Source organism: Rhipicephalus microplus, chromosome X (genome assembly GCF_043290135.1).
Source record: "Rhipicephalus microplus isolate Deutch F79 chromosome X, USDA_Rmic, whole genome shotgun sequence".
Taxonomy (NCBI): domain Eukaryota; kingdom Metazoa; phylum Arthropoda; class Arachnida; order Ixodida; family Ixodidae; genus Rhipicephalus; species Rhipicephalus microplus.
Window position 1 is genome coordinate 481,957,503 of NC_134710.1, and position 7,696 is coordinate 481,965,198.

The window sequence follows — 7,696 nt, forward strand, 5'->3', positions numbered from 1 at the left end:
TTGCCGCTTGATTTCGAGGCCACCAGTCTCACAGCCATGCACCAAGGATTATTTTAATACCTGAACAGTGCTGGTGCTGGCACGCATTATGTTGCTATACTGCATGCAGCCAGAAACTAGATGCAATATTTACCCACCCAGAGGTGAAAATTCAGTTGTGGTGAGGAAGTTGTGCGCAAGTGCACAACAACCATAAATCTGTTAATTTTTTAAACGGTGCTGTTATAGCGGTGTTAAATGCGTTTGATTATCTAAGCACAGTAATCACTCCTTTCATTCTTCTTTTCACTACCCTCCATTCGTACATCTCCCGAAGCCGCTTTGCTTTCTTGCCAAGCACCTCTCCCAATCTTGCGCGACATGCATCATCGATGACATATTGCTCCAAACACTGTCTTGTTACGGTTGCCGCCACTCCGCCCTTTGTCAACTTTGTGCTTGTTGGTGAATCGCTGTTGACGTGCCAGCCGGTGCTTATACGAATAGTGTCGGTATGAACCCTGTCCTACGGACCACAGTACCTGATTTGCAAGCACGTGCATGCATGCGGGCATCACGACAAACGACGAGTGTGTGGACAGCTTCTTGCAGGCTTACAGGAAGTCATAGATGCTTGCTTGACCAATTGCAGCATATTTATTCTGCACGTCAGATTCAACTTCTTGATGTCACGTGGCAGCCTCAAAGGCATGGGAGGATTGTTTCTTCGAATTTGTGGAGCACTGGCGGCTTGTTGCGCTGCCACGTGGAGACACAGATCATGCAGAATTTTGAATATGATGCACGTGTTTACTTCAAACATTTGAAAAATATTATAAGAGGTTGTTTAGGGGCCATTTAAATGAACCGGAGCAGTAGCCGGACTTTAAAATAAGGAACGCTTTAGTTATTTGCTATTCATGAGGAACAATGCAGAGTGGCTGAGAAGAGGCTGTAGTGAGACACAGCTGGGGGCTATAGGAAGTTCGGTTACACCTTTGCAAAGCGTAATTTACTATAAATGGCCTATGTCGACGTGGAGGGGGGGGGTCCATTTCTAAGTGTTTTATTTAGAATGAGAAGAGATAGAATGAAAGAACAAGAGGGATCAAAAAGCGTGTAGGCAAGCTAAGAGGATTCGGAAATGCTTTCAACACATGTAAAAATATAAAATGAATACAACACATCATGAATATTGGCACTTGTTGTTTTTCAAAGCTTGAGATTGCAGACTGGGATGACTTCAGCAATTTATTTGTGTCTTGAGTAGATGCTAGGTGGTGTTGCGATTCGGAGGAGTCATTTTGTTGTGATTTTCACAGCAGGATGATGGTAAGTGAGGTGCAAAACAGGCTAATTAGATTCTTTGGGCTCAAGTGCTTCATTTTAATCAAATCCATGTTGTTCAGATGCCATTTTGGCACCATTTTATTGAGGCAATGGGGCCTCCACCCGTTCTATGCACCTTCCATGGCTATTTTCATGTCTAGACCACGAGAATAGCCTTGACAAATCTAGTGTGGCTCCATTTCATTCTTTTCTTTCATGTCTGCCCTGTTCTAGATAGAATACTTACAGAATAGCCCCTCCAATTTATCGCACACCTACCCTGAAATGAAATTTTTTACTCTTTCTTTATATTTCAAATAAATAATGCTTTGCTGCTGTAGTCTCCAACGTACGCTATATATAGCATTAACACACAAGTAAAATTGTTTAAACCTTAGGTCTTCTGTGCGTGAAAAAGAAAAATGCAAGGCGTATCCATTAAGTAGGTGCTGATTAGCTGGTATTTCATTGAATACCCTTTTGGGGGGCATGTGCTCGTAAACAGCGCAGTAGGTGTAAAATATTTGGGTTTACGTCATCACTTTCGGGGCTTATATTCACCTTACAGTTTCATGCCGTGTGCAGCAGGGCAGTTGTGTATCGCCTACTGAACATTTGCGAAACCACCTTTGTGCCTAAACAGTGGGAGCGCACCCACAGTTAAGGGTAACAGATTTGTCAGTACAGCATTTTTTCAGTTTTGAACAGTGTTGACACACTTGAGACATCTATTAACATTTTGCGGCACACAAAGGTGGATACAAGATTTTTTACAAAGGAGGATCACCATTTGGAATAACATATTTACTCTTCTTGGGGTATAAAGAAATAATATTAACAGGCGGAGGGTCACAGCATTCGGTTTTACCTTATGAAATTGGCCACCTCCTCTAAAAAAGCACATGGAATGCTTGAAAAAGTACACATAGTGAAGCAATCGTGTGCATACCACACCACCAAATGGTACTCTATTAAACTCCACAATAAACAAGTAACTATAAGCAACATGTTCAAGCACAACCATTCCACTAGATGAGAATCGATGACATGCTGGAGCTACGTAGCTTATATGTTTTTGTTATCGCAATGTAATCGACAAAGTAATGCGGTAAACAGCAGCAGAGGCAAGCATGAGTAGCCATGGTGCAACTTTGCAGATCGTGCACAAGGCCGATTTGTCTGTGCCTGCATTCACATGGTGCCAAAACCGTTTCATTCTGGCATGGCATGAAAGAGCGTGCTGTGATGAGTGCCTATGCTGTCCCACATCTGGGTAGAACGGAGAACATAAACAGGCATTTAACTGTAAGCAGCAAAATGAGCAACAGATCTGGCCCTTTACGTCAGCCACGAAGAAAAAAAACATTGAGGTTAATCTCCTACGAGTATTTTTTTAGCATCCCAGTTTCCTCCGTCTGAGCAACATGGCACACGAAAATTTGTTGGCATTGCCACCCCTATCTGCCACCACACGTTATTATGGACATTCCGTGGCTGCACAGGTGGAGCGCGCCGAGCCTTCGACATTAAAGATGCCCTCGGTGTCTGCTAGATGGCAGAAGATTCGACACAAGGTCTGTACAACGTTGTCGGGTGTTTCAAAAACACATCAGTTTTCCAAATATTTCGTTTTTTAGCCTAACAAGTGTTGTCCTGCCATAATAACAAGGAATTCATTTTTTCTCATGCTGTTGAGCTGTGGTTTGCATTCCAAGGCTTGTTTAGCGCAGTGTGTTGGCTATCGCTTGGACACCAGTGCTAGTACAGAGTGGCAAGTTTCAAAATGTCTCGTAAGTGCTTTCTATTCATAGAAACCAGAAGAGCTGAAGTCTCAAAGTGACGCTTTCCTTAAGGGCTGAGCTCCTGGTAGTCACTTGCTCTTTAAAGTAGAGCATTTTTTAGGGAACTAAAAGCACCTTAACCATATCTGTCCGTCAGTCAGTCTGTGTAGTTTCTATCTGATCGATCGATTTATTCTAGACTATTAAGTTTGGGCGCTCTGTGATCGTCTCTTTAACTTGACACCTTAGGTCAGCAGCTCTCTCATGAGTTGACTTAGTCGAGACTCGCTCATACTCAAATAAGACATGTGCTTGTGTGAGTAAGGGTGAGTAATATTTAAGCGAGCTTGAAGCCGAGCGAGTCTGGTTTAAGAAAATTTCGGTGGGTTAGAATGAGCCCCAGGCGCGATGTATGTATAAGTGAGTTTGAGTGAGCTCTAATTTTTGCCAACCAATGTATGAGATGAACCAAAACTTGCATGACAGGAAAGAGTATGTTATAAAAGGGTTTGATTCAGCAATTCACTGACATTTAGTTTTTATTATATACAAGTTGTTTATTTACACTACTTACAAATGCGTTAGAGAGCCAAGAATTTATGGTTGACTGTTTTCGAAAAGTCTCTTGTCACTGTCTTTTCGACCATTGATTCACCCTGCACCGACCACTTGTCTTCCTTTATTGCTTGCTGCACCGTTCAGTGTACCAAGGGTTGGTCATGCAGTTTCCCTAACATTTTGGGCGTGAGGCCCACCACCGGAGGCGCGAGTGCTGCAATCGCAGTGATGTGCAGGGTTGGATCACGTTCTTGCCTCGCACTGGCAAAGAAAAGCTGGCGGTTGCATGTGTGATTCTACCGTGACTTTGCAGTGTCTTCACTTTCGAACAGCGTTGTTTTGCTCTGGCTTCATGTGTGGACTTCTGCAGACTACACAATCCGAAAAGACAGTAAAAGTTACAGGCGGCATGCCACAGTGTGCTACATACGTGAGGATACTCTCACGGTGGCTTACAGTGCCACTGTCTCCTCTCTCTTTTTGTGTTGTGGTTGTTATTCAACTATGGGGTTATTATGAGCACCGACCATGAATGCTCGCATAAAAGCGGAACATTTCAGTTTCCGCCCGGGAGCCCTGTCACAACTAATATTGAATCTGCGAACAGTCCAATTATATATATTTCAAAATATGATGTAGGTGTGTATATCTGGGGGAAGCTGCTGTCATTGTCATTACTTTCAAGAATGTGCCCCGTTGTAGTCCGAATTGTCAGAGAGTCTCGATATAGCTCTGGAGCCCATTCTTTTCCCTTTATTTTGGTAATTCACCTTATTCCAGTCTATTTTGTTGCCAGTTGCTTCTGTGTGTTCGGCCCGCACGTTGGACGCAACCTTCTCTTTTACAACCTACATGTGCCGCTCCAGTTAGAGCTACTTTTCTCGCCAAGGTAACCTAACAGGAGCCAGTGCCACTCTCACCATCCTCCCCGGCTCTCCTTCTCTATGTGTGTACTCGACCACACTGGTTTCCATCCACCAGTAGCGTAGCCGGGGAGTGGCACACCAAGCCCGTGCCTGTGCCCTCCCAATATTTTCCCAAGGTATATAGGGGAGCAGAAAATAACAGTCTACCACATCTACTCGCCTAGCTAGGAGCCATTTTAATCAAGGGGGTGCCTCTTCGAAAAAAAAAAGTTTTGGCAAGGTCTCTGCCATCTGTGGCCTCAGCTCACATTGTTTTTGCTTATAGATTACGTTTGTAGGATGGGCTCATAGCCACTGTCACTTCCCCTAAATGCTGTTTTGATCTACAGGTGAAAACTTGGTAAGCTTCGAAAACTGATTCATCTTCTAAGAACTGCCGTGAAATATCGCACAGTTCGTGAATAAAGCTTAAAAAAACTGGACACTGCCTATTTCATTGAAAGCTCTGAGCCCCCACCCCTTTTTTTTGTCTTGAAGTTGCGTCGTCCTGGCCACGGTCCTGGCGATGGACATCTGCGGTACTGTCGCTAGGTCAACGGGTGCACGCCGTTGTTACTTTACCTGGTCGAATACGGCTTCGAGGGAGAGCGAAGCGATACCTAACCCCACGGTGGGAAAAAAAACAAGTTGGGAAGTTGGGGAAGGAGAGGGGTAGTGATTCGAAAATTTCTTGGCTTGGAATTCTAACCCGTGCAGGGAATCCTGAATAGGCCACTTTTGCCATTTTACACCGGCGCTTTATGGAAAAGTGTATTGAGATTTGGAAGGGGCTGTTATTCTTAGTCACAAGACACTGCACATAATGTTCACTTACTCATGCCTTTGTACGCTGCCTGATGATGAGTATCAGTGTAATCACTGATGTCTAAATATGCTACTGGAAATATTTTGGAGCAGTGTATGACATTTCTGCTTCCTTAAAAAACCTAAATTGTGCACCAGTTTTTTTTTCACCACCTCTGCTCTTCAGTTTCAGGAATCTCACGAATTTCATGGTCGCGAGCTTGGCAGATCCATATTTAAATTCGCAGAGTCTGTCAAATAATTTTACAGGCACAGCAAATGCTAATATGGACTTTATCATTGTTAGCTCAGTGCGGTGGTTCAAAATACCACTTTCGTTGAAATAGCAGTGCTCAGGTTTACACTGCACAATTGAGGTGATGTTGAATGGTTTATACATATTCTGTTTTTAAATGTAAGCTTTCTTTTTTATACTGCTCAAAATGTGGTATCTGGTGATGAGAATTGCACATCTTTTTCCCTGTAACCTGCTCAAAAATTACATTTTAGTGCTTTAAAAGTAATATTTTGCTGCTCCTAAAATTGCTCCAAGTTGTATTTCGGCTGTCGCACCCCTGATCTTGTTAAACAGTAGCTTTTAGTGTTCGTTGTGTTTTAGTGTACGCTGTGCTTTTACTTTTTAGTGTACGTTGTGTTCAATAAGCAAACAAGTTTGATATTCGGACATTCTTTCCGCATTTCTTCTGGTGCCCCCGTAATCTAACATGTACCTACCAGTCTGACCAGTATAACTGTTGGCGCATGACTGAGGAATCTCGTACACTACTCCTGTAACACAAGGAATGGAGGAGCTTCGGTGTTTCTGACCACATTAACCTTTATTTTTGGTTTTGCCTTTGGCCCCGAGCGTAACAAGTGTGCAAGTGCTGCCCAGCTTCTTAAGAGCAGTACATACCACTGCCACATCATATCTGGATGCGACACTCTTAATTGTGCGCCATCTTGTGAACAAGTCTAACAAGTGTTGTGTATTTTCGTGTACTAATAAGAGGTTGTATCAATAAAGAACTTGAACGTAGGGCAGCAGGCTAAAGTGGCTTTCATAGTTTTTCTCACAGACTTCGCATTTGCTGAAATGTTTTATCCATCTCACCACCTTTTCGCAGGATCTCGTGACCGCATAATCTGGAGGAAACCTCTTGATCTGAGCGTAAACACTGCTCAATACCATGTGAACACACGACTTGCACACAGCCTCTTGTACCAGAGATGCAGCCAATCTATCTTTGATCACTTCGGAATAAGCTAATTTGTAAGGCAAAAGAGGCTGTTGCGACCTGGGCCTGTACTGCCAACACACATGCATTGGTAAGGAGTGAGACAGCTGCTCACATTGCGCATTTTTGATACATTTCTGTTTTTTTTTTGCGCCAAGTTGCTTTAAAAGCATAGTATTCGAGAAAACTGCACCGAACTGCTCCGAAACAGCCTCGAAAACTAGAATTTCGATGCCGACCACAGCTTCAGTGGGGAAAAAATGGCGAGTTTGACTAATAAGATGCAACTAATAGTGTTTTTTTTTTTCACTTTCCACATTTCTGGTGACAAAAGCTACCATGGTGCCGCCATAATCTTTAAACTTTAGCAAATATGCGTGACTGACAAAAATGTGCTGCCGTGCATCGAGCTAGCTGCTTCTACTAGCTAGGCTATGTGTTCTAGCGCCAGTGTCGGCTAGCGAAAACCACCGAGTTTGGTGGCAAGCATAGTGGGGTTGACTCTCCGGTCCTCTGTCGTGCATAGCGCATTCCTCCAGGCACTGTGGCTTTCATGTTGACACTGCTGCTTGTGGTCACCTACGAGTACGTGTTTGCTGTGAGCGAGTAACTGTAAACGTGGAGTAATTTTTTCCCTGCACACGACGCGTCTCCCGGATGCTCTGGCACGTGCACATGGGTTTTCAAAATGGGTTCCGTGAGCGGCAGAATGTGTGCAACCTATTCCCGGTTTACACCCATTAGCTGCTAATTTATTTGTACAGGCGAGATTTCTCATGCATTTTATATTTAAAAAAGCCATCGCAAGTGAAACCCGCACATCAATGTTTGCAGGTAGAGAGAAACACTTGGTTACATGTGAAGCCACGGTGACAAAGCGAGTGCTCAAACCATTGTAAACAATATTAACGGGCACCTTGGTGCTTTATTCGTGACTCCTTACACATCAGCAATCTTTTGACACAGTTTTCAATTATGGCGATTTGCCACTGCTTCGTTTTGTAATCAAAACTCGCAACAAGTGCTTAAATAGGTGTCGCTGCATGCGTGCCGGCCCTAGGCTACACGAGATTTTGGCTTATCTCAATCAGTGTTTCAGTCG